Source organism: Athene cunicularia (assembly GCF_003259725.1).
Source record: "Athene cunicularia isolate RWA chromosome 12 unlocalized genomic scaffold, athCun1 chr12_part1, whole genome shotgun sequence".
Taxonomy (NCBI): domain Eukaryota; kingdom Metazoa; phylum Chordata; class Aves; order Strigiformes; family Strigidae; genus Athene; species Athene cunicularia.
The window spans coordinates 4821939-4845665 of record NW_020799116.1 but is presented as its reverse complement, the minus strand read 5'-3'; the positions used below and the strand labels follow the sequence as shown (position 1 = coordinate 4845665).

The window sequence follows — 23727 nt, the reverse complement described above, 5'->3', positions numbered from 1 at the left end:
CTGGTTTACTTCCATCTCCCAGTTTTGTTCCAGTGGCCCTTTTTCTCATGTCTCTAGCCTTATAGCATTTCATTTACTTGTGTTAAAAACTCCTTTGCTGCTTCAATTCCCAGCCAGGGTACTTCAAAAGTTTGGATGTCCTCTACCTTCATCAGGTGAAAATACTACCATTAAGACTGCAGAACATAAATCACCACAGGTCTCCATTTTCTATTGAAAAACAAAACCCAAGATGCAAAAGCAGAGGTACATGCTACACCCAGGTGTGTGCTTCTATAGATATTAACTGGCTTCAGAAGAGGTGATGAAACCCCAAATTAACCTTGCACTACAATATGAACAGGAGGAAATGTCATTGCTTGAGGACAGACAGATGTTTTGCGGATTACCTGGGAAACTGTCAGTGATGGATAAAGAACCATATTTTATACGTAACAGTTTCAAGACCTATCTTGGGTTTTTTTTCCTTTTACATTTTCATCCACATATATACATTTTATATTATAAAATTCCCTCTGAAATAACAAACGAGCTGGTGCCACTTCACCTGATCCTCACATCTATGACTAATCAATGCAAAATTCAAGCCATGTCTAGGACTAAGAATAGAATTTGTAATTTTCATAAAATTACTTCCTGTGAGATCTCATTTTATTTTTTTTTAAACTTGAACTATCTAATGAAAGGAGTTTAGGGGTCATACTTAATACTATTTACCTTGTAGCTTCCAGTTTGTTTCAATTTGATTTTATTTATACACTGAAAGGGATAGATTTTCTTCCTCCTTATTTTCATAGAGCTGCCTTTAGTAACAAAGACATGATGCCAATTCTGCCGACCTTGCTTGTCACATTAGAGCCAATGTAATAAAATGGCCGTTGGACAAAGATTTTTAACAAGGTACCTAAACACCGTCACTTTCATAATATTACGCTCCACTAATACCTTTCTCCCAATATTTTCTCAAAAACTTATTTAAGCCATAAAGCCTTGCAAAGATTGCCCACGTTTTACAACACACAGTACACAAACTTTAATCTTATTTTACCTTTTCCTTTGTAAGTACTCATGCAGCTTCCAGTGTCTAGTAAATATTATGTCTTGTCACAGATAACCAGCCATTCAACTAATTGGAGATTTCTATTAAGATTTCCCCTAAATTCTCTCTTCCAGTAGCATTTATTCAGCCAAATTCATCTCCTGGAAAATGAAGTCCTACACTTTCTCTGTATTATCAATTTCTGTAGGAGATATTGGTATCATTTTGGATTAAACAAGCAAAAAAGCTTTAAGTCTGCAAAATTTATTCATACTGTAAGGTCTTGAAAGTGCCTTCTTAAGCCATTGAAGACAAAACTCTCAATCTATTTTAGTGCTGTGGAATACATATTCCTCTTTTATATCAGTTGGCCCTGATTTGACATCCATATTCAGTAAAAAAAGCCAACAGGTATCACTGACTATTAGGAGAAAAACTATCAAAGGAGGAACTTCATTTAAATTAATTTATAATGCACTTCCTATATAAAAATGTCAATATTTAGTTCTTTATCAGAGCATTAAACACAGAAAACCTCCTTTCACATTCATACAGGTTTGTTCATGAGTCACCTGTACAACAAGAAACGAGATAAGGTGAGCACAAAACTGAACAAACATGCTTTCACCGGCTGTCTATCCAGTGACTGCCATCCACCGTGGCAATGTTACATTATACCTGTGTCAATTCTATCAACACTAATTAATCTAACAGTAACCTTCTCCTGAATCCTCCCTTCAGTATTTTAAAGGTAACTGTTATCTCATAAATCAAAATCCTTGTCTGATTGTCCTGGAGGTCTGTATGTAATAAAATTCAGCTTACAGAAGTTGCCTGTGGGAGATGCTTCTTCCTTTATCTGTCCTTTTTTAAGTGAAGCCGGACTCAGTTTCTGACAGTTCAATCTGTGTGCCATCTAAGCCTACAGTCTAACAGTTTCATATGAATCATGTGGAGTTTCGACTTGAGGTTTTGGGTTTTTGCCCACCTCCAGGTAGTGGAGGGAGTGAAATACTCCTAGAGCACATCTTGACATGGTCCCACAGCCCAGCCTACCGTAAAACAATCTCTATCAGCATACATTGGCAGACTGCACAGCTTTAAATCACATTAGGAAGCAGTCAGGACAGGTGGTTGCAAAAAATACAGGCATCCAGGGAGCCAAAACCTGACTTTTTGGAACTGATTTTGTTTAAGAAGTAAGCTTTCCCTGTCAGCCTCCAGGCAACATAGCTCACTTGAGAAACACCTCTCAGACACTGGCTGGCAGGACACCATCATATTGTTTCCAGTACTTTGGGTTTAAAACCATACAGGAACGGCATTTATAGTTTCATTGATTAAAAATAATTTTCCCTTCACTTAGGGAGACAATGTCTTTGCATCAAGATAATGGGATCTAATGTCTAAAAAAGTCAGCAATATATCCTTTTGTGAAAGTGAGTTTTGGGGAGAAAGGGCACAATTATTCAAAAAAGTGTTTGTAGGAGGGACTGAACAGTGTAATCAGCTGGAGACTTCTGCCTTGTTATGGATACTAAAGGAACAAAAATGTGTGGAGGCAATGAAATTGAGGATTGATGAGAACAGATAATGAGACCCAAGTCTATCACCTCTAGTTAAAGCCTGACCTAGCCTGAAAAAGTGCAGAAAGCAGAACTGCCCTGTGTTGGGAAACGGAGGTCACCTCAACTGATTCTGCTAAGCATCCTCACCCCAAAAGACATCAGCAAGGCCCAGGATGAAGTCTGGCCTGACTTTCTGCCAGATATGAAACCTCCAATTAGGACAGGGGCCTTCTGATGGGGCTACGCAGGTGACACTTGGACTGCACGTATAGTATGGAGAAAGGATTCCACCACCCATTTTTAATTTTTCCAGACTTGACAAAAATGCTTCTTTGCACAAGTGCAAGGGTCTGAATGGGTGCCCCCTGCTTCACAACATCACTGCTCTCCCAGCATGGGTAAGTTCAGCCAGAAGCAAATCATCATCATATTATTTATACATGCAAACACTCCACTGCAAGAGGTCACAGGAGTTAAAATCCTACAGAAATAATATGAGATCTGCCTGTATATAGCCACTGGCATGAGGGGGTGTATTTGCTTTTCCCCATACAAGCCAAAGGATGTTGATAAGGGTGAGAAGCTTTTCCAGGGACAATAGGAAGATTGGGTGTTTTGTTTTTATTTTTTAAAGACCTGAACTATGCAAAACCTCAAGAGTGATTTAACAAACAGTTTCTAAGAGCCAAGCAGTGCCCAAAATATGCTTTTAGATCAAGGTATTAAAGTTCAGTGATCTGCAAAAGATGGATAGATTATTCTAACCTGCACTTCTACAAGGGAGCTACGAAGTATTTTTGAGCTTAAAATTAAAAACAAAAAACCCCACAAACACAACCCCAAAACTATTGAAACATCTCATAAAAAAGCTAAATGGTTTGTGAATGCAAAAATAGTCCTGCCCTGCCTGCAGAACCACCCCAACTCTTCCCACATACACAGACCCAACGCTAACAGGCAAGTAGCATCCTCCTGCCTCCTCTGCAGCTTCAATAAACACTGCTCTGAGAATAACAGTTCCTGCTCCCACTAGCTAAAGCCTCACTCATTAGGAAATACACAAAGCACCTGCCGCCCTGGGTGGATCAGACAAGTGTGCTACCACATACAAAAGCAGCCTGTGTCTTGGAAGGGATGAAGCACATCCACAAACCCTGATTTCAATTCTAGTCTCAGCTTTCTCAGTCTTTTGGATAGCTCATGGCAGATAACGGCTTTCTTTTCTCCCTTACAGTGATGGTGGGGCAATAACCTCTGGCCTTACAGAAGTGCTACAAGTAAGGGTATCTTAGACATTCCCTCAATGAAGTCAAAGTTAAACTGAACAAATGCACAAGCCACTGTGAGCTCAGTGTGATTTTTATGGCCCAGAATCTACCTGAAGATTTGATGGTAAGAAACAAACGTTTTCCTTGCGAAGATGCACACTGGAAACAAAAGTAATGGATACACTGAAGATGTTTAAAACAGCATTATTTCTGTGTTCTGGCTTAATCAGGCCCATACAATTTGGTACAAAATTAATCATCTAGGACTGTAGTAATAAAGTCTCACTTGGAGGCTGCATCTCTGCTTGGCATAGACCCAGGCATGCACACTATGTCAAATTGCTGAAAAACCATGGGGAAGAAACAGAAATAGTCATCTTCCCTACCCAAGAGCCTCAGGCATTCTCTCCATCACACCAAACAAGGAGACACAACATCTCCCGTCACAACTTTGCTGGATTTAGTGTAGGTACAAGACATTTTTCTGTGCTCTTTCTGTCATGTAGCAACTAAGAGTTTCATTACAGTAACATATCAAATTTCTATCAGAATTAGCTTTATTTGCTCTTAGTTCTTGTTCCCAAAAGACACACTAGATACTAAAATAGATAAGACTGGTCTGAAATAAAACATTAACTCTTATTGACTGGAATAATTTTCTCATCGACAGTGAAACAAATGCAGACTACGTTAAGTTGAACAGAAATGTCTTTTCTATAAAACTTTCAGTAAATGAATATTGGTGCTGTTAATTGCTATTAATTCTAGCTTAGTTATAATTTGTGGTAGAGGCAGTTGTAGCACTTTTTACCAAAAATACATCAAACTCAGCCATGCTCTGTTTCCTATTAGTGTCATCTCTCATAGAGCTGGGGGCACATAGACTGGAGGCATCTGTTACACACTGAACAGGGCACCGCATGCTTCTCCGGTTCAGGCAGCCAGTACGCAGGGGTAGGCTGCCGAGGTAAAAAAAACCACCACATTTCAGTATCACTGTGCCTCTTATCCCCTTTCAGCTCCACTGAGGATGCCAGAATGCCCTTGCCTTTGCATGTCAGGAACATGAGGAGGATGAGACAGCTCTTGGTTATCATACTCGTAACAAAATATTTGGAAGCACAGAGGAGTATTCATCCTTTCTTTGTTTCTTCTTCTCATCATGAGCAAGACTAGACATAGGCTAGTCCCAGCTCTACACAGTAATTTAAAATCAATATAATCACAGTGAACTTTGTCACCTCTGCTTCAGCTGAGTAGGTTTTTCATTTGGGTCCCTTGCCATTTTTCTCCCTGAAAATAAGTTCTTCAGTTTTTAGTCTGCCTTGAAATGAAATAAAGCCATCCTTGGCTTCAACGCAGCATGTAAGCAGTCTCTCAAGAAATGCAAGACAGAGCAAACTTCCATCATCTGGACATCCCTACATTCAAACACAGTGATTTCCATTAAATATTTAGGACTCAAATATTTATATCCAGTCAACTAAACCAAGCATTACTTATCCTCCAGAGAATTCTTATCCCCCCTCAGCACAGAAGAGAGGACCAAAGTGTATTTCCTACACTTACTAATAACACAGTAACAGCTACGGCTATAAAGAAATCCCTCCCACTGGATGTAAAAACCTTGGAGGCAAAAATACAAATCCAGTATAAAAGATCTTGTTGCTAACCAACATAAACAAATGACTCTGTCTGCCCCAAGGAACTTACAGTGGAAGCTCCAAGAGACAGTAAAACATGGGGGGGGGGGGGGAAAGAAAGGAGAACGATGTAGAAAAGCTTTTCCACAGATGTACCCCCACTCTGGCAGTTGGCAAGTCCGACAGGCTACAGAGACATGTCCCAGGAAAGGAATGGTTACTAGTGGTTACTAGATCCCACCACCAGACCACTGCTGTAGGTCCTAATGGGGGGGATTTACAGCTAGCATTTTGTACAGAAGAAATCACCAGCTAGACTTTGTTAATCGTGTTATCATGCGCACTAATTCATATATCTCTCCTACAGCAAAACCTTTTTATTACAGAATTTCAAAAGCCAATACTTGAATTTTAAACTTTAATATGAACTTACATTTTAAAACATTAAATTATCCAGCGAAGCGGACGTGAATGTAAAAAAAAAAAAAAAAAAAGGCCATTTCCTCCATCATTTCATTAAATTTGAAAGTACTTATTTATTTTAATAAGTCAAGATGTCCATATGCCAGGAAATTAACATCGAAGAATGTTAAATATGCCCAGTATCACTTAAAAGCCTATGGAGTATTATGCATTTTCAAAAATAGCATAACTCAGCAAAACTACTTTCACAGCAGTTACTTTTGTTACAGTTTCCAACAGTACTTCAAGAGGAAAAAAGCTGAAAATGTTTACCATACTCTCCACTTCAGTTCATACAGAAATCATAAGATGCAATGTTGAATCACGTGTCCAGGCCTCACACCACAACCACCTTCCCTAATTTAAGGTTTTCTGTTAATGCCAAACAGATGCTTGTCTACCATGCACTCTTCCAAGGGCTTCTGCGCAGACCTCCTTCACTGGCACGTATGATCCAGACCATGGATGGCCTCTAACAGAAAGGTTGCAGGGATTTGGACCGTCTCCCCACAACAGTTATACTTCACTTAGCACAACAGGATAGAATTATGACTAATATTTTGATCATTTGATCACTTGAACTACCCAGATGCACTCCAATCTTAAGAACCCATCTGCTGAAATTGCAGGGACTTCCTTGCAGAAGAGGGACTTAACTGGCATGTACTCTGAAAAGCTACTCATGAGAGCTTGCAATTTTGAATAGGGGCCCATAATAGATTGGCCTAGTTTCCTAAAGAAACAGGCTTATGCATTTGAGCTTTCTCTTGCATCTGGTCTACCAATTCCCTTTCCCTCCCCCACCACTTTCCAACCTGCTGGCTAACGGACCAAATCTGAGAGAAATGGGTGATCTTACAGATACAGTTTTCCGAAGCGCAACTGTCACAACATGGGGAACTGTGGCAAGGAAAACTACTGAAGGCCACAAAGGCAGCTCAAAGCTTCTTCGGCATTAGGAGACTTTTCACAGGAATATGAAGCACGTCACTGCCCAGAGCTACACAGTTCTAGGGTTTTCTTAACAGCAGAGAAAGGGAAGGCTTCTCCAGCTCATAGTCCTCACCTCGTTACACCCTGCTTCAGCCATTCATGCATTTAACACCAAGCCATCTCTCAGATGGCTTGTACACATTTAAGGTAGAGGTAACTTTTCTGTGTTTGCACTGAGAGCAATTAAGTCCTGCAGACATCTGGGGAGCTCTTGTGCAATATAAACAGTAACTGAACTACATACAGCCAACCCTTCTTTACAAAAGTCACGTCCAATTCTCTCTGCAAACTTACCTTCACATAGCAAATCCCCTTCCTCAGAGATCAGCATACGATAATATCGTATCATGCAGATACAGTGTCGCAATTTCATGTCTCCAGCAAAAGAAATATAAATTAAAAACATGATCTGAAATGCCGCAGAAGCTTCCAAGTTGGAATCTATCTGAAAAGATCATGTCACCTCTGGTTAGGAGCAGACTAACATCTGGCATGTAAAATGGCTTTTCATACCCCAAGGGGCCAGAAGACTTCGGCAGCAGCCTGAGACACACCACCACACCTCGGGAGCAAAAGACAGCATGTAAAACTGAAGTGATCTAAACTCTCCACGACTCCACTGCTGTCATTACCTCAGGGTAAATCTTATTTCTGTACTTGAGAAGTATATTTGCACAAACATAAAGCAAACCACGTAACGTTCTGTTCTTCATTCTGAGGGCGTCCACTTACTCCTAGTGTAAGTAGTCCACTTACTTGTATGAACCCCCCACTTACTGAGGGGGTTCATACAAGAGCTCACCACGTGGGGCTGATCTCAGTGCTCGAGGTCCAGATGATGTGAAATACAGCAAGAGTCCTGTGAGGTCCTGATCCAGCATGGTGCAAAAGCACATGGTCAACATTTAAGGGACCTTTGTCACCTCAGCTGTATCTGGGAGTGTATTACAGGTGCATTGGGAAGGAAACGAGAGACATTAGTTTCACTGTTCCACATCGGAAAAGCAACATGAACTGCAATCTGCATGCCAATACTCATCACCTTCAGGCATTCAATTGCAGGGATGTTTCCTCTTTTGTTTGTTTCTAAGGAAATTTATACGCAAAGACAGTTGAGAGTGTCTCGGAAGTGAGTCAGAAATAAAAACCCCATGTGAAACAGCTCCTCCTGAGCCTTCTGGCAGCTGGACAACTTCGCTGTTGGCTTGAATGCTCTAATTACAGCAAGGTAAAAAAAGACAGTTTGGGCCAGCTTTAGAGACCTCCGTTCAGACCTCTGCTCTGCCATGCTTGGGTAATCGGAGACATGGCACCCAGCCTCACTGCACCCTCCTAGTCTTTACAGCTGCGATCACAGCATGACCTTACCTTATAGCAGCTATGCTGGGGTAGATGTGTATCTGTGCACGTGCCTGCAAGGCTGTAATCCTATAGTACTATGGAGTAACATGCATGAAGTAAGACTGCGTTCAAAGGGAAATGTAGAGGAGGAAGGGTTTATTTCCGCCTCGGGTAGAACAGACTGGCTTTAGATTAAACTCAAAAGTACTGTCTGGAAGACAAAAAGCAGGATTTTCTTTGAGATGGAGAAAGAGAGAAGGCCTGATACTCATGGCAGCAAAGACTCCTTCAGTGGAAGAGTTGCTTGCTGGTCAAATCAGTCCACTTAAGTATTTTTAAAGCAGTTACATGTCTCACCCTACCGAGGGTTCAACCATAAGGACTCTGTGAGTCAGCAATGCCCACAAGTCCTTACTATCTCAGCTCAAGTTGCAATCTTCATATCTCTGCAACAGGAACATAGGGCTCCTAATTCTTCATGAGTGAAATCAGTCATTTCACTAACTGTCCTGAAAGCATCATCAACGCACAGTTCCACTCACCTCACAACTGGGCAGCGCTAAGAGATGGGAGTGGGTGGGGAAAACACACTTAGGAAACGTTCATTCAGGGTTCAATTGAATTAAACCCACTTGCTTTCCCAGCTCCACAAAAACAGAAGCTTGATACTCAGGTTCTCAAAAAGGCTTGACATTACTTTTATACTGCAGAGCAACATACCTCTTAAATAAATCATTCCAGTGCCAATAGCCTCTCTCAGATAGGAAGGGTACAGAGATGACCCTTAAGAGTTCAGAGGAGAGTTAAAAACATTTCCAGAAAATAATTCAAGTGCTGTTTAAAGATGTAATTTATATGCACAGCTCTGCACTCCATTGCAGGATTTCATATTTATTTAATTTGATGGTTAAAAGTGTGCCCATCCAACTCTTTGGGCAAATGCAGTCTTTAATAAAAAACTTTGTAATTTAGAGCCAAGTGTTCAGCGTACTGAATAGGAAAAGAATGTCTTCTTACTCGAGCCTAACATTGTCCCAACCCTACTGGAAAAAAAACAAAGAGAACACCAAACAGACTGAGAGCTTCAACAAAGCGGCCAGCACAGGGAGAAGTTCAGTTTGCTGCTGAAGGAAGAATTAAGCTCCATAGCTGGATCACCTCCAGGAAGGTCTGTTAGCTCAGGAGCTTCACACCACCTGTGCTACTGACATGGTCTCCCCAAGAAGAGGCAGTCTCCAAGGCAACCAAGATCTCTTCAATTAGCATTTGATAAGGTTGGATATTTGGCCTAAGAAACAGGGCACAGAACTGGGACTTGGGCTGAATTCCCAACTCTGCTATATGCTGTGTTGGGTGTATCAAAGTTGTTACTCAAACTGTCCTGTCCTTCAGTTCCCACCATGTAAACACATCCACCTCAGACATATTACAAGAATTAGAACTCCCTCAACTGCTAAGCGCTCATACCCTGGAAGGGTTCAAGGCCAGGTTGGACGGGGCTTTGGGCAACCTGGGCTAGTGGAAGGTGGCTCTGCCCATGGCAGGGGGTTGGGACTAGGTGAGCTTTAAGGTCCCTGCCAACCCAAATCACTCTGTGATGCTATGATATGACACTGCAGTACCAAAGGACACCTCAGAACATACATAGATGAGACTCTTTTTAATTCTACCTTTCTCTAATTGGCACATGACATTGAACATAGAAGCAGTGCATGGCACCCATGGCAGACAGGGCCCTGCTGGCCGCTGACAAGGTGCCGGGTGGGAAAGCCCTGCTAGCAGCACCACAGCACTGCTGCTGCTCACTCCTCCCTTTGCCAGGGAACCCCGTGGGACAGATGTACTCCTGCAGGCATGGGCTGCTTTTTTCAAGGATCATTAGACAAAAACTGCAAGTCTTTGAGGCCACAGTCTGCAAGATGGAGGCACTTTCTTGGAAAGGGGAAAGATGGGGCAATTCCCATGGCAGAGATATTGAAAAGAAGATTATCTTTTGAACAGCGTCTGGAATGACACGAAACAGGTAGTCTTCACTGAACATGACATTGCAAAAATAATGGCAATAATTCTCCATCTACTGCATCAACTGTAGTACTGGTCTTGCTCAGCCCTTTCATACAAAGACTCCACTTATATCCCACAACTAGAATTCTGATTCATTCCTTGATTATTTCATGCCTGGACTATTGCAATAATGTTTGTGCCAAGCTACTTTAAATCCACAACACTACAAGGCTATTCAGAGCTTCCTTGCTTGCTTTGTTTCTCACTGCAGTATCCTTGCTGTTCACATACTTTTTCCCCATTGTTAATTCTCCTATATGTGTTCAGTTACATATGAAATCAAGATTGGAAATTCAATGTATTACTGCAATCATTCAAGAACCTCAAGGCAACAGCAGACTCCAACCTTCTGTATATTCTCCAGTTCATTTGCTGAGCTTGTATTACAGCTGCTACCCAAATACTTCATCTTCCTGTTGTCTGTTTAAAATATAGGCATTTCACATGATTTTATATCTAAAGAGCTTGAAATATTTTATACTGTTTCTTATTTCAATGCCTAGAAATCAGCTAAATTGACAACTTTTTGCTGCACTTCAGTACACTTTCAGTTTTATGAAACAGTGCACTGGTTGTTGTCATTCCAGAGGTTTTCTACAAATGTCCCAGTGTTCACATTGAAAGAAAATGAAACAAAAAGCACAGTACGTTTAAAGAATCAAGAGGTCCCCCCTTCCCAGCAAAAGCAGCTCTTTGTGCTTCCTCATTTTAGCATAGCTAGCCAGAGCTGTGATTGCAGCAGTGCAAAGCAAAAATACTTTGATGCCGTATTGGAACAATTGGATCTGAAGCTCTGAAGATTTCATCTAGCATCTGTTGCAGATATTTTATACTTTTGTGCTGTGGTAGTGAAAAACGTCATGAAAGAACGGAAGTTGAGGGAACGTCTGGTTCTTTGTACCTCTTATATTTGAGCTTCTCAAAGCTGTTCATCTGCCAATGGCCTATCTACTCAAAAACGGTAAAGAAAAAATTCAGAGCGTTCAAAAAATCAGAGATTTGCTTTAATGTATTTAAGTCACGAAAAACAACAATCAACTTCAAGAAAGAACCTTGAAGAAAAAAAAAAAAAGGCAATTTCACCATAACCATGTCCAATATTTAAAAAAAAAAAAAATAATCAGTGAACCATTTCAGTATAGACTGGATACCAGGACTGACTATGACAGTACTTGGAATAACTGTAAGCGTGGCACACAAGAAAAGGTGGCAAGAAGAAAGAGTAAACAGTATTAATGGTATTCAATAAGGAAATCGTGTCTGTGTCTAAGTAGAAACTAAATTACTATCTGAGGTTTTCTTAGCAGATTATTTAGAAACTTGCCAATAGACAAACAAAGTAAATGACAAGACTCTCAATCAGAGCTGTGTTCCCCAGCAAAATGGCTTAGTAAAAATGATACAGACTACTTGGACTGCTTCTGGCAAGGCTGGCTCTCCTTAGAGAACTGCTGATGTTAAATACTCAACACAAACATGTGATTGTGAATTCTTTATTCACGCTAGCTTATGGTTAGGAAGATATATCCTGTTCTCAGGGACAGGAACTTGAAAACTTACTGCTTCAGTCTCATAGCAAAACCAAAAGATAATATTTTGTATTTGTTACTTCACAATGCAGAATAGCTGAAGATAGATAAAAAGCATTCTTGACATCCTCCTAGTAAGTGCACATTTTAATACAGATTCTGCAGACAAGTATGTGTCTAGTGCACGTTTGTTCAGTGCCTAGCTCACGGACATGAAGGCTCATGACCCAGTACCGTCAGAATACAAACAATCAAAATGTACAGATGGTACTTCCAGTTTATTTGAGAAAACACACACAGCAGTATACCGCTCGCTTTAGCTGCGCACATTAAAAATCTGGGTTCATGTTTAGACAGTAACAACAAACTCTCAAGCTATGGTTTTTCATGTTTCTGTTATGAAAAAGTGTAGCATTGATTTCTGGAACAACTGTTACTCTAACAAGATTGCACATGGAAATGAATGCATCACAGCTGGTTTCAGCAGGGTTCAGTGAAAACTACCATTCATCTCTGATGAACGCAGATAAAATATTCAAAGCTCAGTTTACTGATCAGATATTAATGGGAATATTTTGCCTAGTTCTCTGAGCTTAGTGCCTCTTTAGAACGTCAGCTTAAAAGTGTGAAGAAAGGAGAGAGCCAGAACCTGCTCATTTTGACAATCCTGCATTTAACAGAGATGAGTACTCTCACAGTGGAATGATAACCGTGCACACAGTATGCCAGGGTTTTGGGCAATATCAAGATTTAGTATTCTGAAGGACAGAGAGTGAAATACTGACCATGGCAAACAGGCCATTAGTTAACTCTCAGTTCACTAAGTCTTGATGCTTTCCTTACTATGTGCTGATTATTTCCTGCCCAATTCACATTAGCAGCTTATTTAATGAGAACAATCTAAGCAAAGAGAGAAATTCACACATTTACAAAGGACATCACCAAGTTACATTTCATCACAGTTAACAACATTTGCTGTTCTTTCAGGAAATAACCTTTACTGATCTTTCCTGTTTTAATGCCAGCAATTCCTTTTGAGAAGAACACTCAATTCTGGCATTCACCACTGGTTGTGTTTTAAATAATAGCATCTTAAAGGACAGCAATAATTGTCTAAGTGTTATAGGACAAAGCATTCACACACTGATAGTGTCCACTAGCATGTCGGCATGGCCGCAGTTAATGAACACTTTTCCCCACTCACAGGGTCATCACTGTTCCCCACTCGCAGGCTGTGAAGCCTATTTTTCTTCTATTAACTTCTACTAATGTTCATGGTAGTTGCAGAGAATCTTAGAGAGAAAGGATCCAAGATTTTAGACAGAAAAAACATCAGTAAGAACATGCATTAAAGAACAGAAGCATCATAAGCAGAGCTAATAATTTCACACAGAAAATGGGAGATCCAGGGTACGAAGAGGAAAAAGATGCCTTCAATACACCATAAGATTAAAGAGAAAAAACAACTGTGTGCATTTTCTACATTGGGTTCTCTTTACAAAGCCAAGTTAAATAAACAAGTAAAAAGAACATGTATACATCTTTGGCCAGTGTCTGCTTTTTGTTCTCTGATGAGCTGAAATAGCTTTGATTACTTAAAAGAGAGTATTCCCTGAATGAGTCAGCCTGCAACACTGAGGATGATCAGCAGAACAGGCATCAAGAAAACAGGGTACACCAGTCCCACCAGTACCACAGCTCAACTGGGAAACTCCAGTGACAAAAGCACCATCACTTACAACATCCTGCCCCAGGACAGTGCAGCCTCCCATTCCATACTCATTGATCATACATGTTAATACGGGGGGTAATTAGACATCACATCTTATATCTGAAGACTCCAAGAGGAGTTTCCCAATTTGAGTAACAGAGTGAGGAGCAGTATTTCCCCATAGCCACTTCTAGTTTTCCACAATCTCATGCAATGACTGTCACATTTATTCTACATAAGAGTTTTTCAGAAAAAAAACAGATATGAGTATGTATAGGCCCTTCAGAGCTACTATCACTTAAGACAGAAGCATCTGCGTCGGCATTTCATAAAGTCCTGACCCTCTCGCTACCCATTTTTTGGGCTACTGCAAGGCAAAATGGGGTCTGCTCAGGTCACCAGCAAAGTGTGCTCAGCACTGACAGATGCAACACTTGACACTGAGAGGCATCTTTAAATGTCTGGAATACTATGCTCTGTGAAGTAGCATACATTACACACGGGAGGGTCACTCAGAAAGCCCTGGATCTGGTAGAGGTTTCAATTGCATATTTCTATAGGATTTCTTTTCAACTTTTGTTTTGTTTTTCAAAACAGCTTATATATTTACAAGATTATTCCCACATCGGTGACAAGGCACCTGAACTACTATCAGTCATTATTATGGGTATTAGAAACACACCGAGTTCTGTGGCAATTATAAGGAGGTGCTAAAAATAATTTCAAACTTGTCCGTTCAGAGGTTGGCCTCACAGAAAAGATCACTGTGAAAAGCAAAGACTGCACTGAAGCACATTCAGGATCCACACTTAGTTCTTGCTTTGACTGCTGTGCCTATTCCACATTCCTGTTACACTGCAAGCAATGTGGCCAGTCGCAGTTTAGGAAGTCTTTGGCAAACTATAAGACACGATCACGGAATAAATACTTTGCCAAAACATACACGAATACACACATGCAGAGAAATCCCCCTAGAAATATAGTTTGAGCTTCCTGAAAAATCCTAAGGTGGCCATCTAGAATATCTCAACCTCTATTCAGTCTTGCAGTTCCTATTTAAAGACAAGTTAGTCTTCTGTTTTCAGTGTTTGCTCACTTCTGAATTTGGTTTAAAGAGCTGCTAGCATAGACTTAACGAAGTTTCTTCTGAAAGGCTGATTGTGTTTCCTTCTGTCTTTTTGACAGAACCCATTTAAAATGGGCCTTCTTCATTTAATTATCTAGTCTTTATTTTTGCGAGTTTTATTTCTGAACTGCAATAAATGTTAGAATTGTGTCTGTGGACAACAGGCTTATTTCATAAGGCTTAAAAATCCTTTCCTTTACAATCAGACAGCGAAGCGAGAGCTCTGTGGTGCAGGCTCCGCAGCTTTGTCCAGGGCACAAACAGTACGACCACAGGGTCCTGCAGGGATATTTAGGTACCCCAGAGTCTTATGCAAATGTTAAGAGACCCAAGGGTTGTCTGATTCCTAATCAAGAACTGAAATGAATCCTTTCTATACTCTTGTGCCTGGGAACAGCAGTATTACCAGGCAGTACATGGTAATGCTACAGATCGCTCATGAAACCAGGAAAGTTCCTTATCTCCAGAGTTTAAATCAGCTCCTGGACCATTCAGACTCCCCAAGAGCATGGATCAGCAGAAGGGTTTCCTACAGGCTACAGAGGAATTACTCTAGAAGCACTTTAGAGGACAGATATATCCTGTGGGAGATGAAGACTTGAGGGCTCTCTGCAATACGGCTGTGCCCTTTTTCCACATCCAGGCAGGAAAACCACAAGTGGCTGGCTGCTTTCAGACCTCTCCACCCCCTCCTCAGGATTTATTACAGAACGCTTAAGCCCCAAAATACAAAAGCTCCGCAAGGAGGCAGGCATAGCCATAATCACAGCGAGGCCTCTGCTGCTCTAAATCAGTACAGCTCAATTGAAATGAATATGAAGCCATTGTTCTGCCTAATGTAGGCCCAGCAGAGATACCGGTGTGCTGGTCAATATGGGGTTCAACAGATGGCTGTCCACTGATGGCTGGCAGAAGCTGTCCCAATCTTACTTACTCCAGTTGGCAAATTCCCTCAGAAGAAACCTCAGATTCACCAGCAAACAGTCTAGCATAAGTTTCTTCCCTGCCCGTAATTGCTGGGGCTGGGCCAGCAGATGCTGTACAACTAACGGGAGGGGAGCTGGCCTAACCATTTGAGGATAGGGAAGGAAAGCAGCCTACCAGATAATGTCTGTAAAAGAGCTTGGAAACCATTGACACAGGCTAATTGCTTATTGCAGAGTAAAGTTTCCAGTCTCTGTAGGCTCATTTGATTTAAACTTCCTAGTCATGTCCAAAACCCTACCCGCAGGACAAACATTGTTAGTACATAAACTGCTTAGCCAAGCCCTGCTCAGGGTTCCTGGGACATATTCTGGGGAATGAGGAAGCAAGGAAAAAGAAACAGACAACATGATCATCCTCCTCACTGTGCTCAGCTAGAAACAAACATCTGTCTGGCATCTGGGCTCTGCCACCCACCATTTATTCCCATCTTCATCCTAAACATAAGCTAGGCATTTTCACTATCTCTGGTCCCCTCAGTGAGCAAATATGGACAAAAGACATTAGATAAGAGAGGCTGAACTGGCTGAAAATCCTGCATTGAGCTAGAAGGGACCAAGTGAGGGGGGAAAAGACCAAGAAACTCTTACATGTAAAAAGCCATGACAAAGCAGCAGCCTAGAGAAACATCCAATTTCTAGCAAAGCACGGGCTCCTTTCCCTGCCTAATTGCTCATCTTCATTTCCTCCCTTTCTTGGGGAGAATCTGGCAATTCTGAGACTCCTGCAGGACATCACATCAACCCTAGAAAATGCCTTTAGAAATAACCATGTCTTTCCCAACTCTTGACTTACCTTTGCCTTTTCCCTCTCAGACACAACCCACATTGTTGCCCAGTCTCGGCATTAACATTTAGCCCATGGCCCTGCCCCTCCTGCTCCCAGACACAACGTGGGGCTCAGCAGAGCAGAGCTGCTCCTCCTTGCAAGCAGAGACCACAACGCAGCTCAGGAGGACACCACATCTCTTCCAGGATGGGCTTACTCAGACGCAGTGTACATACAACCCAAACAGCCAGGGCATGCAATACCTGAGCTGTTTGCTCACACCTGTATTTCATATCACAAAACCTTTGGCAAAGACCCCAGTTTTGCAGCTGGAATACTTGGTCCCAGGCCACATCCCCCTGGAACAGCATTCAAACAGTAGCCTGACAAAGCATCCTGAAAAATTGTATTCTATCTTCTACTGGTTTCTTGACAAGTGCTGGTAAATATATAATTTCCACCTTTTCCATCTCCTAATTTACTCCTTTTATCAGCAATAGTGACAAAAGTATTTTAATTAGATAGCACTAATCAGGTAGAATGGCATGTGATTGACAGTTGAGAAGTCACTGTCTGTTCTCTGAAAAACAGATTGGCTATTTTCCTCATAGAAGAGGGCGATTTATCAATAGACAAAAGGATGCAAAACCCTAAAAGGTATGGTATAATTACACATCAGGACTATACACTTTATTTTGACATAAATCTCAAAGGATTTGTGGGTGGCAAAAGCTGTTTTGGAGGGCTGAACAAGTGATATTATTCATCAAAGAACACCACCATCACAAAAATAAAATTAGCAAAATTGCTTATGATTAAACTGGTGTGGTGGGTTTGTGGGTTTTTGTTGCTTTGTTTGTTTGCTTTGTCGTGTGCCGTTTCTCCCATTTTTTTTAAACCAGGACTAGTTAAAAAAATTTTAAAAAGAGTCCAGTAACTCAAGCAAAGACTTGATGCATATGACAACAGAATAATTCCACTAGTGTTTTACCTTTTTTAGAACATTTTAATTTAGCTACCTGCAATGGATATTCCAAACACATTTTTCAGTAACAGAAACAAAATAAGCTTGCCAAGTGGTACTTAACTTGTAATATTTTACACAAGACAGCAGATAGGAACACAGGCCATTCATTCCAACATACATATTTTTCCTCTGCTTCCTTATTTCTACACTTTATGAGTTTGGGGGCTTAAAATCTAAAAAAGATATTTTAAGATGCAATACAGAATCACATCTTGTGGAAATATTTGTGTGCTTGATAATCTCAGCGTTTAACAAGAAGTGGAAGTGGTCATTAGTCCTATGCTACTAAAATGTTTAGATTTATTTTACTTGCATGACCTCATTTGCTTGTGTTTTGAGTTCTAACAGAGAAAACTTGTGACATCTGGTATTTTGTGTATTAACAGAAAAAGATTAAACTTACCTATAATCATTAATTTCCAATTAAATTAATGTTCTGCATAGAAGAGAGGAGTTGGCAGTCAAAAGTTAACATTTGCCTGTTTATCTGCTATCGGTATTCAGACTTCTTAGAAAGTATTATTTTTCCTTCAGCTAAAACTAGGCCTGTGCAACATTCTTCTTGGACAAGCACCAAATGTTTGAAATATATTTCAGATCTTCTAAAAAAGCACATACAAGTTCATTATGATGCTTGAAATCTTCATTAAAACTTTCTAGATATTAGACATTTTTTCATAGAGTCAACATAGCTATTAACATGACTTCAAGCTGTCGGGTTTTTTTTAATAACTTCAAATACAGACCTGGAATTTTCTAGACCTGAACCAATTGTCAAACCATACATCAAAGCCATCATTCTGAAGTATATTTTGATTTGTGGCATTTCAAAATTGTGCAGACACATCAGGTTTTCCATAAGACTTAAGGGCAATTGGACGAACAATGAAATACCCTCCCAATATCCTACCTTCTCAGCATCACACATCCTGGTGCGATGCTGCACTTACAGGTCTTGTTCTCATTATACACCACCACAAAAATACATGCACATGAGAAATTGTAAAATTTCTAGGGTTTTTTTATCTGCATGTATATATGGATGCTCACAGTCTTCCTAGAAGGCTTGACCGGATAAGGAAATGGTGAGCTTGGGAATGCACTGGTTGAACAGGAAGAGTAAAGAAAAGTTTGTGTGATTATGCTTTTTTTTAAGGGTATGTTATGAAACTGAAAGACTATTGAGGGAAAGAACAGAGTAATAATGCAAATCCTACAGGTAAGTGGCAGGAAGGCAAGAAAAGAGAGTATGTATGTAGAGGGAGTTTGCAAGTAGAAGAAAATACACTGTAAAACTTGTTTAAACTATTTCTGAGCATAGTAACAAAAAGCAAGTAAATAAATTGATTTTGAAGATATTTTATATTTCAGTCCTCTGAAGAAGTCAACTCACCCGAGTATGCCCAGTAAGGATCCCCTGAAGCCTTTCTCCTCCGTATCTGCACAGAACTACCATGTCTGTTTTCATGAAGGGAGCCAACATAACCTTCAGTCAGAGCTGGGAAGAGAAGAAGCAGGAATGGTTAGGGAATTGGTATTTACTCCCTGGAGCTTACACAGTGAAGCTTACATCTTTGCTGAGCAGCAGACACAAACTTGGCATTGCTCAGAAAAACAAAACAAAAATATTAACAGGTGTGTTCCTCAGCCATGAAACTCCACCATCCAAAGATGATTCACAGAAGCCAGGACTAACTGATGCTATTACTCTGGTCTGGCACATGCCCGTGTAACTCCAGTCATTTCCATAAGGAAATTCTGATATTCACAAGCAAAGAAATATGAGCCATAACATATGACCAAACTTTCTCTGTCTAGACCCAAAATATACCTTACTTTGCTAGTGACTACCAAACTGCTAACTGTACTTCAACACAAAACTTATCAAGATCCTTAAAAGAATACAGATGCAAGTATGTGGAACATGCCAGGATGGTGTTACCCTGGTTAACATAACTGCATCTATTTTAAACCACATCTGGAAATCCCACGTAGCACACTTTCAGGGGGGACCGAATGAATCTCCTCCGCATACAGCCTGCACACCTGAGCCCACAGCACACGGGGTAACAGTCTCAACACGAGCAAGGCTCGAGTAACATCACCTCATGGGATTCACTCAAGCAAGGCAGACGTGCAGCACTGCCTTCTAGCCCAAGGAAGGTCTGACTATGTCAGACAAAATACCCCACATGCAATACCAATGCCTTATGATATCAAAGGGAGAGGCCACTAAAGAAATCTGTGCAAAACCTTACAAGCTAGAAGGAATTAAATTCATCAACCAAAATGGGAAGGAACACATCCTACACTGCATCCCAGGACTTTTCTTCTAGATCTCAAACAATTACTGGTTTTCCTTGTAAAGGAATGCATAGCTTCCATGAGGACGTGGGTTGTTTGGGGTTTTTATTTGCAAATTTTGCTTATTGTTTCTATGCATTTGACTGAACCGAACTGGAGGTGTGTGAATTCACAAATACCAGTAAAAAGCCTGTAATAAATTCAACTGCCTTCCTCTGAGCACCATAGCTGAAAACATTTGTGCTATAATAAACACACACAAATAAAAAAACAAGTTTGGATCCACAGACATGGAACATGAAGAACAAGTATGCACCAACTGGCTCTATGGAAATTTAAGTCCAACTGACCCAAACCACTTATTTGATCAGTAAGAAACTAGCTGAATATTTCATATTAAAACTTTAGAAAACCACGTAAAGCCCTGCTTCTATGCAGTCACCAAGCACTGTACTCCCTCCCTTCTCCTCCCAGACCAATTACAGCTGGGCTGAAACAAAGCTTGTAGCAGGATGTTATCGAACACCAGGTATCAGTAACAGAATTTGGCTTTCTTTCCCTTTAGAAAAGCTTTTGGGTGACACCCACTTTGTACCACTATAGTGGAGAGCATGCTATGTCCAAGGGCTATCCATGTATGCTAAACACCTCTACAGCCAACCCTTGCTCTGCAACGTGGATCATGGATTTCTGCAGTTTTTGGAATCCTTAAGTGGTAGGAAAAGTCATGCAATCCCAGGAAAGGTATTACAGGTACACCCTTGCCAAATTTTCTCTTGTGCAAGCAAAGGTACTAATTGTGCAATTTATTATGAGCCTCTGATTTGAATGAGTTTTCCAGATTTCTTGGCAACTTTCTAAATGCTAATTCATTCCAGGCTGCAAACTAGAAACACTGGAACACATCATGCCACCAGGATTTATAGGCAACGCTATATTGCATACCTTATTTTCCTCTTCTGATTTACCCTAATATGTCTACCTGGCTGGGAGGCAGCAGCAGGCACTCATTTCAACAGGAAAGAGCAGAGAACGGGATGTGGAGACCCCCAAACCCTCTTGGCAAAGGAAAAAACCAAAAACTGAGTAAAGATCAGAGACCATGAAAACCCCAAGGAAAAAGAACACAGAAATAACCTAGATGGATGGCTAAAAAGGTTGTAAGAAAAGAAAAAAAAGTGGCCCAATTATTCACTTTAAAATCACATCTGCTGAGAAACACACATAAAGTCTCTCCTTATTACAAAAATCAAAGGCAAGAGCAGCTTTCTTCCAAGCATCCTCCACATCGAGGAGGCAAATAGTTGTGGGGTTTTTGTTGTACAGAAAAACTGATTCCTGCAAGCAGAAGGAGGATTTCAGCCTGCCTCCTCCAAGGAATAAGGTACTCCTGCAGATATCTGCTCAGTGAGCCCTTCTGTGTGCCTTACCATCAGAAGAAAGAAACTATGTCTAAATAATCTGTATTTGTTGAAGGTAAAAAGGCTCTGAGTCAGTGAGAAACATCTGAAGTTGTAAAACCCTTTGTACTCCTAGCTTGAACCATCAAAAAGCCACATGGCAACCATGGTATGGCTATGAATCATACCATTGATTTTCAGTATCCTCTGTGCAGAAAATTAAATTATGCAAATCCAAGCCGTTATGAATGCCTAACTTTAATGTGAAATTGAACATTTGCTTCAGTCAGCATCTTATTTATGCAATTAAAAAACCTGACATTCTTGTGAAAATATGCAGTTTTAGTTTTCTGCATAGACAGTTAATAGATTTGTACATTTCTCTATAGTTATAAATGGTGAAGAGCTATGCTGTACACAAATTTATTTCCAGCAAAAAGGATGTTAGAAACCAAGAGGGGAGCTCAAGTATTTGTCAAGAGAACTGTGGGAAGGAACTTGCTGGTTATACCATTAAAAATCTTCTGTAGGACTGAAAAAGAAACCAATTGGAACATCCTGTTCCAAATAAATGCTGCATCACTGTTAGGCAGCCCAACATTAATGTCAGTAGTCCCCTTACAAACGTGCAATAATTCAGTAGTCATTAGCAATTTAAAGACAATGTATGTTTACTGAATAGCTGCAGAAACTCTGGGAAAAGGATGACAGGTCAGGATCTCTGGCAGTGCTGTGAACTGGAAAGGTAATGGTCTGTCTCTATCAAAAATCATGACACCACCTTCTTCCCTAAACTGGCTCAGTTCCCCAGCCTGTTCACAGTATGGCCACACATTTCTGCATGGGGTCACACAAACACTCCCAAGGAAACACTGTGGGAACAAATAGCTATTGTTGGCAATATCTTGTACTGCTAAAGTCATCAGGAAACCACAGACTCAATCTCATGGTGCTTTTGTTCTGTGGTGTCAACTGGGGTCAATGGACTCTCTCATACTGGAGAGGTGCAGGGTACAGAACAGAGCCTACAGTGGCTTTTCGATAGAAGTTTGGAAGAGCCAAAGCATTCAAGTCAAGTTATTTCAACAAAATGTACTTCATGTATCAAAACCACCTCATGTTTCAGGCAGAATCACTAATTTTTCTAACATGACACCACCAATGAAACCAACAGGCATCAGTGTTACAGAATCCACTTCTCTCACTGAAAATATATACAGCAAAAATATTTTCTTCAGCTCCAACCATGAGAGTACACTTACTCATTTTTGCGAGATCCTCCAATTCCACAGTTTCAGAAGGTATGCATGCAAATAAGTGACTCAAACTCAACTGACATCTTCCAGCGTTTCTAACATTTGAACAAAGTTTGGAGAAAATATTTTTTAAAGTCCAGTTATATTATCACCAATCGCTACAGGTTTCCACAGGGTTTTTTTCAGCTGGGAGACAGTTAACAGCTCAAGAACAGAACACAGACAAGTGGTTTCCTGCTCCACTCCTGCAGAATTGGATGCTGGAGAAAAGCCAGCAATTAGACAGGCTGGCCCGTCATGGAGCTAACACGGGGAGGCTCCTCTCTTCTGGGAACCCTGGAAAAGTCAGGGAAGTGGAAATTGGGACAATAGGAGGGTCAGGAACATGCTCCAGGAAGGCTCAAAATGGAGAAGCCAAAATAGAGGGGTGGGGTGGAATATAGGCATGCACACACAGAGCAGGAGGGAGAGAAGAAGAAAAGGGACAGCAGAAGCCCTTGCCCTGCAAGGTTTCATTTGATACATCATGCCAGTGCTGATGGTGGAGGAGTAATGAATACCCTAATATATGGTCTGAGACTTGCAGATACACGATGAAAAGAGAAGGGGACCAATCTTACACTCAGATACACAAGCGTGAAATTAAATCCCGAGCAAGTTCTCTGGCTGCTGGTGCAGTACTGGTGTCTATGAAGCGTAACACCTGCAGTCAGTGGAGTTGTGCTGTGCCTATCAGAACTACTTCTGCAAGGAATAGGGGATCCTTCAAAGCTAACATGGAGCAATCTCTTACACACAATTTCATATAATTTTAATCGGTACTGAACGCTACATGATTTTAGATGATGTGCTAAATGAATCAACCCATGCCGCATATCTGCAGAGAGCAAAAGCAATGCAATGCTGGGATATGCCTTAGCATTCTGATCAGCTTTCCATTCACTCTGTCTCAATGTATTAACTTTCCAATAAAAATTATTTGATAAGTGCCCTCAAAGGTACGATAAGGTAATTCCTGCCTGAATACCTTACTGGTATTCATAGTTCACATGAAAACACAAAATTTTATCCCCAATCTACCTTAAATATAAAGCTATTAGACTATTCAGAGAGATTATACCCTTGGCGTTACTGTTTAAAAGGTATCAAGCCATCAGCTACGTAAGAAAAAATCCTTTAAGGTTGATATTTTATGTCCGAATGCTGAAATCAATAGTTATGATGGTAGATTAACTAGATTGTGT

At 40.7% G+C, this 23727-nt stretch overlaps 1 protein-coding gene across 1 annotated transcript in view; it reads right to left on the bottom strand.

The window, feature by feature from the left end:
- PTPRG (protein tyrosine phosphatase, receptor type G) overlaps window positions 1-19023 on the bottom strand; it is a 318991-nt gene extending 299968 nt beyond the window's left edge. Inside the window, exon 1 of the mRNA XM_026857419.1 lies at window positions 18917-19023. The gene's annotated coding sequence lies outside the window, so the exon portion shown is untranslated. The remainder of the gene's footprint in view (window positions 1-18916) is intronic.
- Between the last annotated feature and the right edge of the window lie 4704 nt (window positions 19024-23727).